The 17,316-nt window shown below is 38.9% G+C and overlaps 1 protein-coding gene across 1 annotated transcript in view; it reads right to left on the bottom strand.

The window, feature by feature from the left end:
• grhl3 (grainyhead-like transcription factor 3) overlaps positions 1-15,327 on the bottom strand; it is a 104,060-nt gene extending 88,733 nt beyond the window's left edge. The window contains exon 1 of the mRNA XM_051919068.1: positions 15,193-15,327. The gene's annotated coding sequence lies outside the window, so the exon portion shown is untranslated. The remainder of the gene's footprint in view (positions 1-15,192) is intronic.
• Between the last annotated feature and the right edge of the window lie 1,989 nt (positions 15,328-17,316).

The following is a 17,316-nucleotide window of genomic DNA, read 5'->3' as shown; positions in this document are numbered from 1 at the left end:
AATCCTTGTGAATAATTAAATTTCCTGGCTTGTTAGTGCTTTAACTCTGCTATGTCAGGTAATTCTCATATCTTAGATTTTCTTTCCCTTCTCTAAGGATCTCATCCAAATGAGTTGAAGGCTAAAATGGAGGAGTAATTCTCAGTCCTTCATTTTGTTCTCTTCACTTTCCTTCCAAGTATTTAATTAAACCCAATAGTGCATGATAAATAAACACAGGTGTAAATGGTAACAAGCTAAATGGAGAAACGCTGCTCTCTTTTGTTATTTTCATGTTATTGCTAATTAGGAACAATTAAGACTAAAATAAGCAATAAGGGTTCAAAATCTTAACAAGCAAGGCAACTAAAGTGAAGCAGAAGTGTCACTTGAGCAATAAGGGCATCTTATTAAGCAATTGGGTTGGAGCAAAAACCTGCAGCCACTGCGGCCCTCCAGGACCGTGATTGAGGACCCCTGCTTTGGGTGATAAATTATTTCTAATGCCTTAACAGTCATATCTACAGTTATATCACATGGGTGTGCTATGAAAAATTGTAACATCCGACACCACACTGCTTGCACAAGGACTTATTTTATGCAGTTCACTTTCTATAACTCAGCAGGTAAGTGATGTTCCCTATTATCTCACATTGGTGGAAATCAAATTCTCTTTATGAGGATCCGTTTTGAATTTTTTTTCAGAACGTACCAAGAACTTCTTAATGTAATCCTAAAATAAACATTCCAATCCCGTACTTAACTCTTTTTTTATTATACTTGTTGTTTTATCATATACAAAGAACTATTATAGATGGGGCTCTTTATTTGCATTGCTCTCTTTGACGGGCCAGGGTTGAAGGTGGAGCTCTTTTTGGATTGCTTACAAAGCATATGCTATCTTCATTTGTTTGTTTGAGTTGTGTTTTGTTTTTAATGTTTGGTTTCCAAATAATAAAAAAACAGTCATGATGACTGCCTATCCATCCCCAGTTCATATTATATTAAAAGCTCTTTATGAGAAAGGAACTATTTGGAGAATCCGTTTCAGCTTCCATCAGCATTTCAGGTTGAATGACTCTTATATTTTGACTTTCCATCTCACTACTTTAAATGTTTCTGGAACGACTAGTTTCTCAGTGTGAGCTTCTTACAAGTGCTGTCATGACATCATCCTCCCCAGAGTTAAGAGCAACGGAAGTCTCCTCATCTAAACGAGTGTCCCTTGCACACAGCAGGCTGGTTTCTAATTTGTGCTCCTTACAGATAGAGTTGAAGAGCATGTGGTCGCGTGTCCGCATCCTGGAGGGAGAAACATGCTGCAGCACGACCCTGTTACACTTGCATAATATGTTGTTGAACAGGTTCGTTCATCATCAGCCCACGGTTCTTCAAAAGCTTATTCTAAATTGGCATTGCTTGTCATTTTTATTACCTCAAAATACTCTGGCAGGAGTCCTCATATTCCACATTTGTTTGTACTGAAAAAAAAAAGATTAAACAGTCTCTCTGCTAATATCACATGTCCAGCCAGTTGCTGTTTGTCCTGCTTCTTTGAACGCACAATATGAAGTCTAGACATACTAAAGAGCGAACCCACCACTCTAGCTGTCTGGTTTCTTCTCTCATCTTAGCAGTCCATTTCATTCATACCAAATCTTTATAATCATTCTTCCCATTTCTACTTTGTCAGTGTGTGACATTTAATGCATCTTTCACATCTCGCATTACAAAGTACGTTTAACTGCTGGATTAAATTAACTTCAGGTACCCAAAATAACACATAAGTCTACAACCCTGAAGTCCATTAACGTACATAAGAAGTCTAATTCTAGTAAAATTTAATGTCTTGGAGTTAAACACATCAGCATTTTAAACAGAAGAAAAAAATACTACACTCCATATTATTTTAATATAGATTTCACTTCAGTACATATAGTAATAAACCTATTTTGATGTTCTTGAGTTTTGAAGAGGCAATGTGTGGAGTAAGGAAGATTTATCAGCCCTCCACTGGTCCAATTCTGTGGCAAGTCAACAAACAGAGAGGACTTTACTTGTCCCCTGTGGGAAATATGACTTTTTACAGAAGCTCTTTAAATAAATAAATAGTGTAATGGACAGCACGTACGGGCTGATGTAACTCCAGGGACAGGCCTCACTTTCTTAACCGGCCGGGAGATCGGGGAGGTTCCATATCAAGGCTGTATGCTCCTCTGACCCACTAGATGCCAGCATCCCTGGGCTTCAGTACCCATTCAGACATCTGCAGGGTATGTTGGGAACTGTTGTCCAGTGAGACAGCCATGTTAGGGTCTGTGGGTGCCTCCAGGGGGTGCTGCAGGGAGTTACACTCTCTATTTTATGGGAACTTCGGTATGAACTGGAACTGCTTCTAACAAGCAGTGCCCTGGCATCGGAAGTACTCCCTGGGTCTTCAATTAAAAGAGCCACGCTGCCTTATCCAGGCAAGTCAGAACCGGGAGAGTAGAAAGGCAACACTCCTCTGGGAGGAGTAGCAGCTGAAGAGAAAGAAGAAGAGAAAATTCTATTGCTGTACTCAGGGATTCTGTTGAAGAAAATCCTCAGTCTTAGTGTGTCACAGAGAGGATGTGCAGCATTGTTCATAATAGCACTTGGTTTTGTTTTCATTTTCTTCTTTTCTAATACCTGCCGGTGGTCCCATAACTGACCATGCTCTCTTTTAATTAACTTGTTGATTTGGTGGGCCTCTCTTGAAGTGATGATACCAGCCCTGCACACCCCAGCACAGAAAATCACACTGGCCATCACAGAGTTGTAGAAGATGTGAAGGATGTAATTTCCCCCATTAAAGAAACATAGTCTTCACAGTTCCTCTGTGATACAAGACTAGGCCAGCCTGTCATTGATGTGGACCCTCAAGTACTTTTAGGAGTGCACTACCTCTACATGTGGAGAAAGCCAATAATCAGATCCTTGGTTTTGCTGATGTTATGATGCAGACAATTCTCTTTGCAAAACAAAACAAACTTTTCCACCTGACTCCTGTATTCTGTCTAATCACTCCATAACTGCAGAGTCATCTGAGAATTTCTGCAAGTGACATGACCTGGTGTTATATTTATAGTACAGACTGAAGTGGGGCTCCAGTGCTGCTGACACCCACATAAGAAACACAATTCTTGAGTCTCACAAACAGCGGTCAACCCGACAGATAGTCCATTACCCAGGACACCATAGGCTCATCCACCTGCACATTCTTGAGTATAACCCTTCACAGAGATGACTGGATGGTATTTGGGCACTGAAGAAATATTAAATCAATTATCTAGATGTGAGGAATCTGGAAAGCTGATGTGCTTTCTGTGTGTTTCTTCTCACAGCAAGCTGAAGACTAAGTGTTTACTTTGTCTGTTTTTTCTCTAGGGTGGCACATTAGGGAACATGTTACTGCTGTTGCCCAAAAGCCCAGTTTTTGGATTCCCATACATTCTTCTGTGATATAAGTGTGGGATATCTCTGTTTCACTTTCCAACCAGGATGATAGAAGTATAAAGAGACTTTACAATTTAATGAACGAAGTTCATTAAGTTCATAAGTAAATCCAGATTAAATAACTTTTACTTTCTGTGTTTGTGATTTGGACGTGATGATAGACTATTTTTTAAAAAATAACCCAAACACACTTCATAAAATGTTTTCATAATGTAAGGGTAATATCATATGAATATATGCAAGTATATATAGATGAGGGACAGTAACAATGAGGTAAAACATGGATTAAATCCACGCTAGCTTAGTTTATACTTTTTCTGTCCTATAAGAAAAGGCACATAACTTATGAATTCTATTTCCTTAATTCTCAGCTAAGAAATTATTCGGGAACCATCATTTTCTCCAGACTGGCTTTAAAATGTTTTCTAAGAACTCTGATCTTTCAGTTGGACAAGATGGATAAGTTCTTTAGCTAGTTATAAAGTTTCTAAAGTTTTGAGTGCCTATACTGTGATGGTGCCATTGATCTGCTCACAGCAGACAGCACTTGGTGTGTGTGTGACAGAAACTGTTCTGAACTTTCTCAGTAAATTTATGAAGAGAAACTTTTAATATCTAAAAATGTATCCTTCACAAAGGTTAACACTTTTCAGTTATGTTGACATCAATATCTACAATACATTAACTGGCTTTATAATAACTACTAGTTACAGTCAATAGAAAGAAGAAATCAAAGCAAGTGTACTTATAGTTTGGTTCCTGTTGACTTTGGGAGTTGGCAATGCTTTCTCTCTTCTGGGTCAGCTTTCTTCAGCACACATGGAAGGATGTTCAGTGTCCTTTTCCTTCATTTGTTCAGAAGTTCTTCTCCTTCTACACTTTGGTTGCACTTTTTGATTGTGGGTGGTACTGCTGTTTTCTCCAAGTTTCTCACAGTGGTCCTCGTTTGCTAGCAGAAAATTTATGTCTGCTCGGTAGTCGGTAAACAGTCAACTGTTGTCTTTAGCAGGACGAATGCATGGCTTTATGTAAGGTCTCTCTTGCTTGTGCATCTTGCTTTACTTTAGCAAGGTTTGGACTTGTGCCACCGTCGTCCAGCTTCATTTCAGATGCAGATGGTCTCTCACTCTTTCAGTCTAGCACTACTGTAGGTTACCCTTTGGAGTAAAGTTGATCATTCCAGCCTTTGTTATGGTAACACTGTAGGCAATAGTTGTAATGCTATAAAGCAGAAGTTATGGCCAGGCTGAGAACACAGAGCATATAGAGAACATAGACCTAGTTCTTGCAATGGGTTATAAAGGAAGGAGTTGACATTTTTCCATTGGTTTCTTGGGTACATATAAGCCAAACTTTTTGGTTGAGAATTGGTGCAAAGTTTTATCCATCAAAATTGCCATTCGCTGATCTAATGCTCTTGGTTTACTGGCCAAGTGTTCAAATGGTGCATCACATAGATTTCTCTGGGTGTCTGTTGCCTGCGGTCAATAAGTCTTATCAGATGAGACATTGCATTCCAAAGAGAAGCCCTGTGAATAGAACTGACACTTTAGCTGAAATTAAAACAGGAAAGCAAAGCCCCAAAGCAAAGCAAAATGGGTAATGCCAGTCTGCCCTACGTTTCCTAATCTTGTGGAGGTGTTCTTTTAGGCAGTCCAGTTTCCTCACATATTTCAAAGTTGGTTTTTTTTTGTCATTTGAGATTGGAGTCTAGGTGTAAACGTTAGTGTGTCTTGCATTGGGCTTGTGTCCCATCGATGGCAGCTGCCTAGCATGAGGCCAGAGCGCTTGGGATTATTTCAACTTCTTTACAGACTTGTAAAGAATAAATTGTAGTTCTGAAAATTCCTTTTAATTCGCTTTGATTTGATTTCTTCTGAACTTCTCTGGGAGCTTTACCAAAGGATTGTTTTTACGTCTGTCCATCTCTGATGTATCTCCTCTTATATGGTTTTTGAGATATAGCCATACAGCCATACAGATTTGTTACTTTGAACCAGCAGACATTCCTGTGGAAATCATTGAAACACTAAAGCATTCTGGCCAATGTACTTTCATCCTAAAGACACATGTTTTGAAAGTTTCAAAGAGGTCCTCCTCTTGAGATGTAGTACTAAAACAATATGAAATGACAGCTATAATAAAATTCAAGGTCACTGGCACTTCCTCTATGAAATATGCCACATTTACTAGATATTCTCTGTGTTTCACAAGTTCACCTTTCCTAATATCAATACCTACATTGTCAAATTTGCTACCTAAGACTAGCCACAGTCATCTGAAGTGTAAATGATCACTATTATTGGTCTCAGGTCTCACATATAAACAAACCATTCACTGTACACCTCATTACCTGTCAAAGATAGATAACAGAATACATTTAAAAACATATGATATCTGTTGCCCTATGTGTACCTTCATCACCTTTTTCTTGGCATCCTCATGTATCTGCTCTCTTTCTTGGGCATGTTCCCATAAAGCCTGCTTCTCAGACTCTGTCATTTCGAGGCGTCTTACTTGCCTCCTGTCCACTTTCATACTAGCCATTCTTGACGATGACTCTCAGCATGTCTCCTAAGCCTTTACTCCTCCTCACGTATCTGGCACTCGCACTTCATCTTTCAATCATGTCACAAAAGCCAAACTGACCAATCAGATGGCTCAGATGGGACACACACAGAGCCCTTAGCGTTTTATTATATAGTACAAGATTGGATATACAATTCATTAATTGATGTAGGTGTCTGCTATGCCCACTGGCACACCAGCACCATGATGAAGCAAATATAGCGAATATTAATTCTTGCAATTAATTTATATCACTTTGCAGAGATCTGTTTTCACTTTATTATTAAAGAGCCTTTTTCTGCTCAACAGTGTCATAACTGACATACTGCATTAAATCCATCTGTGACTCAATGTTATATAATAATATGAAAACATCTAAGGGGTGTCTGTCATGGAAGTACAGGGTGGAGAAGCTTGAGGGGTTTTTTGGATCATGATAAGTTGATCATTATTCAACTATTTGAAAAAAAATGTGCCATGTCTGCATCACCTCACCCAGAAGCTGGATCACCCCCTTGGTTCAATGCTCCAGGGAAGAATCTGGAAAGAAGCCAAGCCTCAACGGCAAAGACAGAGAAAGTGTGCCATAACACCCAGCCAATTGTACAAGTTGAATGAATAAGTTGATTCAGTTTGATATCTGAGGTAAAGCTTGAAAAGAATCCTTATTAACAAGAAAATAAATGTGTCTTATTGGCCATAGTCGGAAAGTAAAGTCAAGTTTGGAAAGATAGCTTAAACCACAGGCACGCAATTCAAAGGCATCAAAGCAGTGACACACACATTAAGGTTTAACAACTTTTGAGGCACAGTGCTCAAGTGAATCCTGACTGGTGCTCATCCTTTTCAAATCTCACCCTTCACGACACATGACTGTCCAGACACATGCCTGGAAGTTCTGACTAACTCAAAGAGGGAGGAGCCACAAGAGTGGCCCAGGACAATATTTTTAAATGGTGGAGACGGCCTCCAAGGATTTTAATAACAAAACAGAATAACAAACAAAAGTGTAAAAATGCTCTGACTTCTGCAGCAGTTAAGTAAGTATCTGAATGCACCTCAATGTTACACCCTGCATAAATTTTCTAATTTGCTAATGTAATGTGTGTATATTTTTAATTTTTGCACATAATTTGTACTTTGGTTTTAGTATATTGCACTATAACTTTATATACAGTACTATACTGCTCCTGGAGCTAATGAATTTCATTCTATAGATCAATAAAGTACTCTGTTTACTTATCTATTTAATATTGTGCCTTTAATATCTAGATTGTGTAGATATCTCCATGAATTAAGTTAGTATTATCTTCTGAATTCTTTTTTTTTTTAAAAACCCACAGCATCTCATAAAAAATGAATTATACTTCTACTCTGTGAAGGTTTAATTACCAGGGACACACCATTTGAAAACAACACTGTTCAAACACAATAAATAATAAGTATGTTGGCTGACTGAAAAATTAAAGGAAAGTACATCAAAGAATGCTTTTGATACTACTAGCAGGTTAGTACATTAAGGAACAAAAATAAAGTGGACAATCTTTTAAAAAGAGCCTTTGCGGCATATTTGTTATTAATGAGAATGAATAAGGGTTCAAAAAAATTCTGTTCTCCTCATTGGTGAACAAAGTTACAGTAAAGTGGTCTCGGAAAGTTTTCAGACCCTTTACCTTTCTGCACTCTTTATTGTGTTGTAGATTTTATTTTAAATTAATATATTTGCCAGATACTCTACACTCAAAAACCCAAAATGACAAAGTGAAAACATGATTTCAGAAAGGATTGTACATTTATTAAAAATCCAAAACTGAAATCTCTCATTTATAAATATTTAGGCCCTTTGCTGTGGCACACCAAACTGTGATTGGGTGAGTCCTGTTTTTTTAATTTATTCTTGAGATGTGTCTAGAACTTGATTGGAGACCACCTCTGGCAAACTGAAATGATTGGACGTCACTTAAAAAGGCACACATATGTATACAGTATATGAGGCCCCACAACTGACACCACACGTCAGGACATAAACCAAGCCATGAAGTCCAAGGAACTCTTTAGACGTCTGTGATAAAGTTATGGTGAGGCATAGATCAGGACAAGGAAATAAAGCCATTTCTAAACCTTTCATTGTCCCCAGGGGCACAGGTTTCTCAATAATTGTGAAACTGAAGAAGTTTGAAACCACCAGGAATTTTTCCAGAGTTTGCCATCAAACCAAACTGAGTAAATAGACAGGAAACCATGGTTAGGGAGTTGACCGATAACTCTATGGTTACTCTAATTGAACTTCAGAAGCCCTCTGCTGAGATGGTTGAACCTGTTGGAAGGTTGACCATCTCAGCAGCACTTCATCACTCAAACGCAAATGGTAGACTAGTTAGACAGGAGCCATTCTTGAGTAAAAGGTCTATGACAATTTAAAGGTCTCTGAGCTCATGAGGAGAAAATTCTCTTGTATGATTAGACAAAACATGAACTTTTTGGGCAGAACTATAAGTATTATATCTGCTGAAGGCCAGGAACTGCTCATCACCTACCTAATACCATCCCTATGGTGAATACTTACATGAATTTAAAGGTTTCAGTTTATGATTTTTAAAATAATGTATTTGAAAACCTTTATGAAAACCTATTTTTACTTTGTAATTACAGGATATTGAGTGTAGATTGATGAGCAAAAATTTAAAATGAAAACTACAACACAAGAAAGTGTGCCAAGAGTGAAAGGTACTAAATACTCTGAATCCTCTGCATATAAGGACCCTTAATTAGTGCTCTTAAAGAATGGTTTGTGGCTAGTGTGGCTGATGCCACTACCTCTCTTTGGAGATTTGCCCAGGCACTCAGGTTCCTTGCCACATCCTTAAGACATGTGAATTAAGTTGATCTCTTAATGTAATCCCCCTAATGTTGATGGTGTGTTTCAGTGTGCCCACCCACAGTCACCAACATTTATGTAGAAAATAAACTTCTAGTGGATCCACGGTCCATTACAACAGACAGCATCACAGTGCTAATGCCCTGGGCCAACTGCATACCCACCCCATTCAGGGTATTGTACGTTGTATTAAGTAAATGCTGTCATGTTTCAGTCAGGGTTCTCCTTATGCCTGGGGTTCAAAACTCTCATTTACTTTTGTTTGTTGATTATTTTATTTCTGAATGTCAAAATATGTTCTGTTATGTTCCTTGTGTTTTGTGGGTGGTTACCCCCAGCCAACGTGGGCATCTTTGGCGATATTTTGGGACTTTGTGCTTTGACGCTCTCTAGTTCACAACACATGCCAACCAATGTAAAATTAAGTTTAAACCCTTTTGTCTTTCTGGGTACCTTCTGAAGCAATAGCTTGGCAATATAGTGGTTGTCCCAAGTGCCACAGCTGGATACCAAACATGAGAAGAATAGTGAAACAGAGGAAAATTAATGAAGGGCTCCAGTTTTGAAGAATACTTCACCCTCATCTTGGAGATGTAAATATGATCAAGTCCAGGACAGCAGCAATGGAGACACATATTGGGGCAACAGTGAACCCACCAGCACCCTTTATAGAGTTGGCAGCCAGGTGACGGGACGTATTACATCTTGTGGCCCGTATATTAGAAATTATATTGTGGAACTTTTGTGTTTTTTCATGAAAGTTTTAAAGCTATATTTTCCTATAAGGAGCACAGTTGTGTCTTACTGTGGGGTAATATTTAATTAAAAATTTTATTAACTAAACACAATTTGATGCTTTAAATTAATTAACAATTTGGGCAAAAGTCCTATGTATGGTGAATTACCATAGACTAGGCACCTTGCAACTCCATCCATCCATCTATCCATCCATTTTCCAATCCTGAGCAGTATCATGGGATCCTATCCTAGCAAGCACAGAACGCAAGGCAGGGATAATCCCTCGATGGGGCGCCAGTCACCTAGCAGCTTGTAGGAATTAAACAGACAAGGGAAAGTAGGCATTTGGGGACTTGCTTGCTTAGCACAATTTAAGTTTTAGCAGACTCAAAACAGGCTTCTTTATCTATGATTTTGTCGTTTTGTTATGAGTACAAGCACAAACGTATGGACACAGACCAACATAAGAATCTGACTAAATAAAAATGCTAACATGTATGAGATTTTGTCAAAGAGTTAGCTCTTGACTAGCTGTTGTACCTACAGGTTTAAGAATATATGACTTAGAAATGACGATGGTGCAGCAAGATCTATGTTACTGGTAGTAGGTTTAGTGATTTGGTAAGTGGAGGAGCTCGCCCCACTCCACTGTGGTTCACTATACTGCCTCTGACACTAGGCCAGGCTGCCAGTAGCTACCATGTCGTACCGTGGCTTAACACAAAAGTATCAAATTTAAATTAAATATACCTTTCAGTCTCTCTTGATTTTATAGCCATTTTCTGAGTTCACCTACAGTATGTTGCTCAACTGCCCCCTCAAAGGGGGTTATTGAAGAAGAAGCTTTTATATCCAGATAGCCCACGCGACAACAGACTCCTTAAGTTGCCTTTCATGAGGCACAAGAGAGAAAGTAACATTATTCTAACCATGAGGAACATGGCTAAAGTTAAATATGGATAGGCTAATGAAGTGACAGCAGACAACAAATACCACCTTCACATTACGTGAAATGTTATGGGACCAGTCCATCCATTTTTCAGGATATTAGTCTGGGTAGTGAGGAGCTGGAGCCTATGGCCATGGTAACAGATGTGAGTCACAAACCAATTCTGAATGGGATGTCAGCAAACACAGCTCACTCTGTCTTGCCAAAAATAAAAAACTGACTAACTAACATCTCTGGAATGTGGAAGTAAACAGGAGAAGCAGGAGAAAACTCACATGAAGATAGAAAAAAAATAGGCAAACGCCACCGAAACTTACCAACCTGAGGCAGCAGTGCTAAGAAATATGTCGATATGTCAAGTGACTTGTATAAAATGTTAACATATATTTAAATTCCAAGTCATGTTACCTTACACACATCATATTAATGGGGGTAAATTGTTAGGCAATCAATTATATTATGTTTTTTATCAGTAACTCATTTGGACGACTCTGTGGAGATCCATCTTCACGTTAGCATTAAAGAGTCTTTTTCTGTTCATCGGTGTCAAAAAAGCCAAGTGAAATCCACTGTGATTCAAATTTGTATAGGAATAAAATGAGACAACATCCTAGGAGATTAATACTATTTTTGGCTCTATATATATGTACACAATTTATGTACAAAAATATACTTTTTCATAAAAGTTGATGCTATTTAATAACAACAGTAATAGAGAACCAATTATGCTATTATTGCCAAACATCCTGCAGATATTGTACTAGGTTTACCAGAATTCTACAGTATTGTTATGAACAGTTTTTTTATCATATTATGTGGTAAAAAAAGCATGCTTTTTGGTGTGTGCATGTTTTATTACCAAGAATTGTTTTTTTATTTCTTTTAAGTATTTTTAGGGTATGCTGTCATATTCCTCAGAACAACAGTTACCTTAAGATGTGACCTCCTTCAGCCTTTCATGACTGAAAAGGCTTGGCTGCTCCCAGTCTGCGTCTTGTCGCCTCCTTTGCTGTCAAAGGGGGTGTGGCCCTTTGTGGGCGGCTGTGGGGCGTGGCCCTTTGTGGGCGGCTGTGGGGTGTGGCCCTTTGTGGGCGGCTGTGGGGCGTGGCCCTTTGTGGATGGCTGTGGCTGCACAAAGGATCCCGATAACAACGAAGTGTTCCCCTTTGGAGCAGGCAGTCTGCACAATCATTAAATGCTCATTACTGCTTATCCTCAATTATTCATGTTCCAACATGTATTTTAAATCAATGCGGAAACAATCAATTTTTAAAAGTATTTGCATAATTGTATAGGCCTACAGCATGTTTTCAGGTTAACTTCTGTATTATATCATCCTGTACTGGGCACCATGAAATTATACTGGAATGTAGTGAGGGTGTCAATACTCGGATCACAATTGCACATCATACATCTTTTAAAATGTATCTTTCATTGTATGTTTTTAGCAGAAGCTTCTGGCATCAGGACTTGTGAACGATGGATGCCCTCATTCAGGACAGATTTGTTGAATTGTGCTTCATGCTCTCGGGCTGGAACAAAGCCATCTAGTGAAATCTGATGCTCTTAAAATGGATAGCTAGATATTGCTTTAAATTTTTCATTTCACTGATTTATATTTGCCTCATTTCTAAAATGAAATCATCCGACGATCAGACTATCACTCTGCACAGATTTGTCTGTAGCCGTCTACACAGAAGAGATCTTTTTTAAAGTGATAGCCTTTGATTATTTTTGGGTTGTGTGGGTGACAGTATATGCACAAGCAATGTAAGCTACTTCTGCATTTACTGTAGTTAGACTGTATAGTTAGTAAAATCACATACAGAAAGCACGCAATCCTCAAGGCATTGGTGCCATTTACTTCAGTGCCTATTATCTTCACACCATTTATCAATTATTTGGCTGTCAAACAATAAAGTCAAAGTGTATCAGCCCTCTGATAGGGACTTGCCCCTATGACTTTGTGCTGATCTGCCCAGTTTCAGGGTAAAAAAGAAAAAAAACGAGTTGGTAAAAAATCTGTAGGCGCCTTATTTGGGTTGCTTTCAGAGTATTATACAAAAAATCTAATAATAATAATAATACATTTTATTTATATAGCGCCTTTCCCATACTCAAGGCACTTACAAAATATAAGAAGAACGGCAGGGTATACAGTATATAGCGTTGTACAAACCAGATAAATAAATAAAGAAGATTACAACAGTGAAATCAGAGAAAAAAAGCCTAACAGACAACATAATTGATGGTCTAGCACACACTCATACAGGTTACATGAGCATCTTGACATAAAGGTAAACTGAGAGAAGGGTAATAAAGTCAAGTAGAGCTAAAAGCCTTCCTGAACAGATGAGTTTTGAGTTGTTTTTTAAAAAGAATTCATAGAGTCAGCTGACCTGATTAATTTCGGTAGGTCATTCCAGAGTCTGGGCGCTATACAACTGTCACCCATGGAGTGTAGATTAGTGACGGGCACAACAAGATTGCCAGAATCAGAGGACCTTAGTGGACGGGCAGGCACATAGTGATGGAGAAGGTCACTGATGTAGTTTGGTGCAAGGTTATTTAAGGCTTTGTAGGTTATTAGTAGGATTTTATATTCGATTCTGTAAGACACAGGGAGCCAGTGAAGGCGAAGCAGGATGGGTGTTATGTGCTCGCTGCTGCTGGTCCGTGTAAGGACTCTTGCAGCTGAGTTTTGAATAAGCTGGAGCTGTGATATAAGATTAGAAGGGGCACCTGCCAGTAGGGAATTACAATAATCGATGCGGGATGTGATAAAAGCATGGACAAGTTTCTCAGCATTAGAGAAGGAGAGGAAGGAGTGAACACGGGATATGTTACGGAGGTGAAAGTAAGAATGTTTCTTAATGTGATTTATGTGGGCGGAATAAGAGAGGGAGGAATCAAAAATGACACCAAGATTCTTTACAGTAGAGGCAGGTCTGATGAGATTACCGCCAAGATAGACTGGGAAGGAGCTCATTTTATTAAGTTGCATTTTATTCCCAATTTGCAGGAGTTCAGTTTTGTTGCAATTTAATTTTAAAGAGTTCTGCTCCATCCAGGTTTTACTTTCACTAAGGTAGGTTGTGAGCTGAGAAAGCTCTGATGAAGTTCCACGTTGAGTATCATCTGCATAAAAATGATAACCCAGTCCATAGCTACGTATAATATGGCCAAGGGGAAGCATGTAAATACAGAAAAGCAGAGGACCGAGGACAGAGCCCTGAGGAACTCCTTGTGTGACTGGCGCTGAGCTGGATCTGCTGTTACCAAGACTAACAAACTTTTGTCTATCAGTCAGATATCTGGAGTGAAAATGGGCATGTGGCTTGAATTAAAGTGGGGTAACATGTAATTTTCAGAAATTCAGCCTTACAGTATTGCTGGGTCCCTAAAACAAACTAAACAGATTAAGATAATGCACAGAGTTACGACTGCCTCAGTGTGTGCTGCCTCACTCCTATGAGGTTCTGGGTCCAGTACCAGCAGCTGTTTGGGCAGAGTTTATGGATTTTCATTGTGTGTGCAATGGTTTTCCTTCAAGATCCTAAAGATGTGCAAATTATGTTAATTTGTGACTGTATTTGAGCTCAGTTGGGGGTGTACACGTGTGTCTCCTATGCTGTGTTCCATCTGAAGTGGGAAGTCGGAATTTCCAAGTTCCTATTTGGAATTTTCAACTGGAATGCCCCCTATATATGGTCATGTTGTTACTCAACATACTGTGTAATGTATTGTAATAAACCGGCATTTAGTCCAATGGAGCAAGCACAACAAAGGTTTTCCTTTCAGTGTACGACTGATTTAATGAGGCACAAATTAACAGAAGTGCTAATAAACAGTACAATATTACAACTTTCACTAAAGTTCGTGGAGTATGTTGCCGTTTTGGATTGAAGTCATGATCTGAAATCAGACTTGTTGGACCAGCCCAGACTTAAGGGGGCATTCCAGTTGAAAATTCTATCTAGGAACTTGGAAATTCCGATTTTCCATTTAAAATGGAATGCAGCATAATTTCCACCTTGTGATACCCAGACAGGCACTAACTCTTTGCTGCTCTGTAAAGGAGACCAGGGTTATAAAACAGTAAAAATGATAATGTTTTACTTGTGTAAGAGATTGCAAAGCAACAACATGAATGATGCTTCCTTGATATCATTGCTGCCTGTTGTTTTAAGCATTGTCAAAGGTAACAAAACATGACCACCATCTAACACAGAAACGATCGTCATGATTGCTCGATTTTTATGACAGGACTTTGCTTTGGTGGCAGTACAAGCAAATGTCGCGCGTTTGGCAAGTCCTTGAGTGGGAGGTGATGAGGAGGGAGGGTCGCAGCCGCACAGCTGGAGACCGCTGTAGTGAGGCGGCACATCGCACCGGGGCGCCGGCCTGTTTACACTAATAATTATTGACTCGATAATTGCCCTCCAAGCGAGGAGGGTCGGCGGCAGGCGCTCATTAATAGCATTCGTTATAGCACATCGAGACACCTCGAGAAGACGCGTTTTTTTTCTTGTCATTAACATACGCCCCGAAAAGATAATCACAAGCTCACAGAGAGCAAGCGAGGAGCGCATGCGACACTCACCTGCACAACTGACGCAAACGCTTTGTTATCCATCGGGTGAGAAGACCTTATCAGAGTCCATCGGTGCCGTGAGAGTCCACCTGCAGGGCGTATTTGTGAAGATCTAAGGACTCAAAACAGTGCCTTCACGTCTGGACTCACACCGAGGGGAATGCCGGGAATTAATTAAAGAAAAACAAGTGGGAACTCATTTAATTCAATGTTGGGATCTTTATCGACTTGTACATATATCGAATTTTAAAATTTAATTATGGAAATGCTTACAGTACCGTGTTAGCCTTTATGGATGAAATGAGAAGTCAAGCAAAATGACACCTTTTATTGTATAACTTAAAAGATTACAATATGTAAGCTTTCGAGGGTTCTCTCTCTCTCTCTCTCTCTCTCTCTCTCTCTCTCTCTCTCTCTCTCTCTTTCTATACAGTATATATATATATCTTTCTTCTCTCTATACAGTATATATATATATCTTTGAGAAAGATATATATATATACTGTATAGAGAGAAGAAAGATATATATATATACTGTAGGCCAGGGGTAGGCAACGTCGGTCCTGGAGTGCCACAGTATGTGCAGGTTTTTGTTCCAACCCAGTTCCTTAACGAGAACTCAATTATTGCTGATGAAGCACATATTGCTTAAGTGACATTTTAATGCTTCATTTTAGTGGTCTCGCTTGTTAAGGTTCTCCAACCTTAATTGCTTATTTCAATCTTAAACTGCTGCATTCAGTGTTTTAATTGCTCCTTATTAGCAATAAGATGTAAAACAGGGGTAGGCAATGTCGGTCCTGGTGAGCCGCAGTGGCTACAGGTTTTCATTCAACCCAATTGCTTAATTAGAAACCAATCATTGCCAATCTCAGACCTTATTTAATTTTATGGCTTGTTAGTCTGTGCAATGTAAGGCTTTTATATCGTAGATTTTTTTCCTTTCCAAGGATATCATCCAAATGATTTGAAGCCTAAAACAGATCATTTTGAGTCTGTCACATTTTTCTATTAAGTGTTTTATTAAATCAAACCGTGCATGATGAACACACACAGATGTAATTGGAAAAAAGCTAGCTGGAGAACTGCTGGCTGCTTTGTCTTTTACATCTTATTGCTAATAAGGAGCAATTAAAACACTGAATGCAGCAGTTTAAGATTGAAATAAGCAATTAAGGTTGGAGAACCTTAACAAGCGAGACCACTAAAATGAAGCATTAAAATGTCACTTAAGCAATATGTGCTTCATCAGCAATAATTGAGTTCTCGTTAAGGAACTGGGTTGGAACAAAAACCTGCACATACTGTGGCACTCCAGGACCGACGTTGCCTACCCCTGCTGTAGGCTATAGAGAGACAGCATATAGCCTATATACGTATGGGGTATATATATACTCTCTCTCGAAAGCATATATATATTATGGGGTATATACGGTATATATATATATATATATATATATATATATATATATATATATATATATTTGCAGCTGGAGATCCACAAAGGGAGAAAAATTAATCACGTATCATAAAGTAGTTTTTATTCCTGAGCTTTCAACCCCTGCCAGGGTTCTTCATCAGAGGATAATGCTTAGACTTACAAGAATCAATGGCAATATATAACCAAAAATTATGTGTGTGTGTGGGGGGGGGGGGGAGGTGACTAAGTCAGTGTGATCAGGAGGGGGGGGTATTGGGTGTACAGTTTATTTATTATGAACATGTTCTTCTTAAGTTTGCATATGCTGGATTGATGTCCAAATGTCTGTTGATGGCGTTCTCATTTGATAGCCAAGAGTCGGCCAGCTCTCTCACACTTTTAGTACTGGCCTTAAATTTTACTTGTACATTGTCGCAGTTAAATGTATGTCCTGTTGATTTAGTATGCATATAGATCAATGATAGTGAGTCCTTTCTTCTGACGGCGTTGCGATGTTCCTGTATACGTGCCCACGTAATTTTTTTTGCTATATAGGCCTATTGCCTTTGATTCTTGTAAGTCTAAGCATTATCCTCTGATGGAGACCCCTGGCAGGAGTTGAAAGCTCAGGAATAAAAACTACTTTATGATATGTGATTTATTTTTCTCCCTTTGTGGATCTCCAGATGCAAATGTGCAAACCGTATCACAGA

This window comes from Erpetoichthys calabaricus, chromosome 14, assembly GCF_900747795.2.
Source record: "Erpetoichthys calabaricus chromosome 14, fErpCal1.3, whole genome shotgun sequence".
Lineage (NCBI taxonomy): Eukaryota > Metazoa > Chordata > Cladistia > Polypteriformes > Polypteridae > Erpetoichthys > Erpetoichthys calabaricus.
This window is presented reverse-complemented; position numbering and strand designations above follow the sequence as displayed.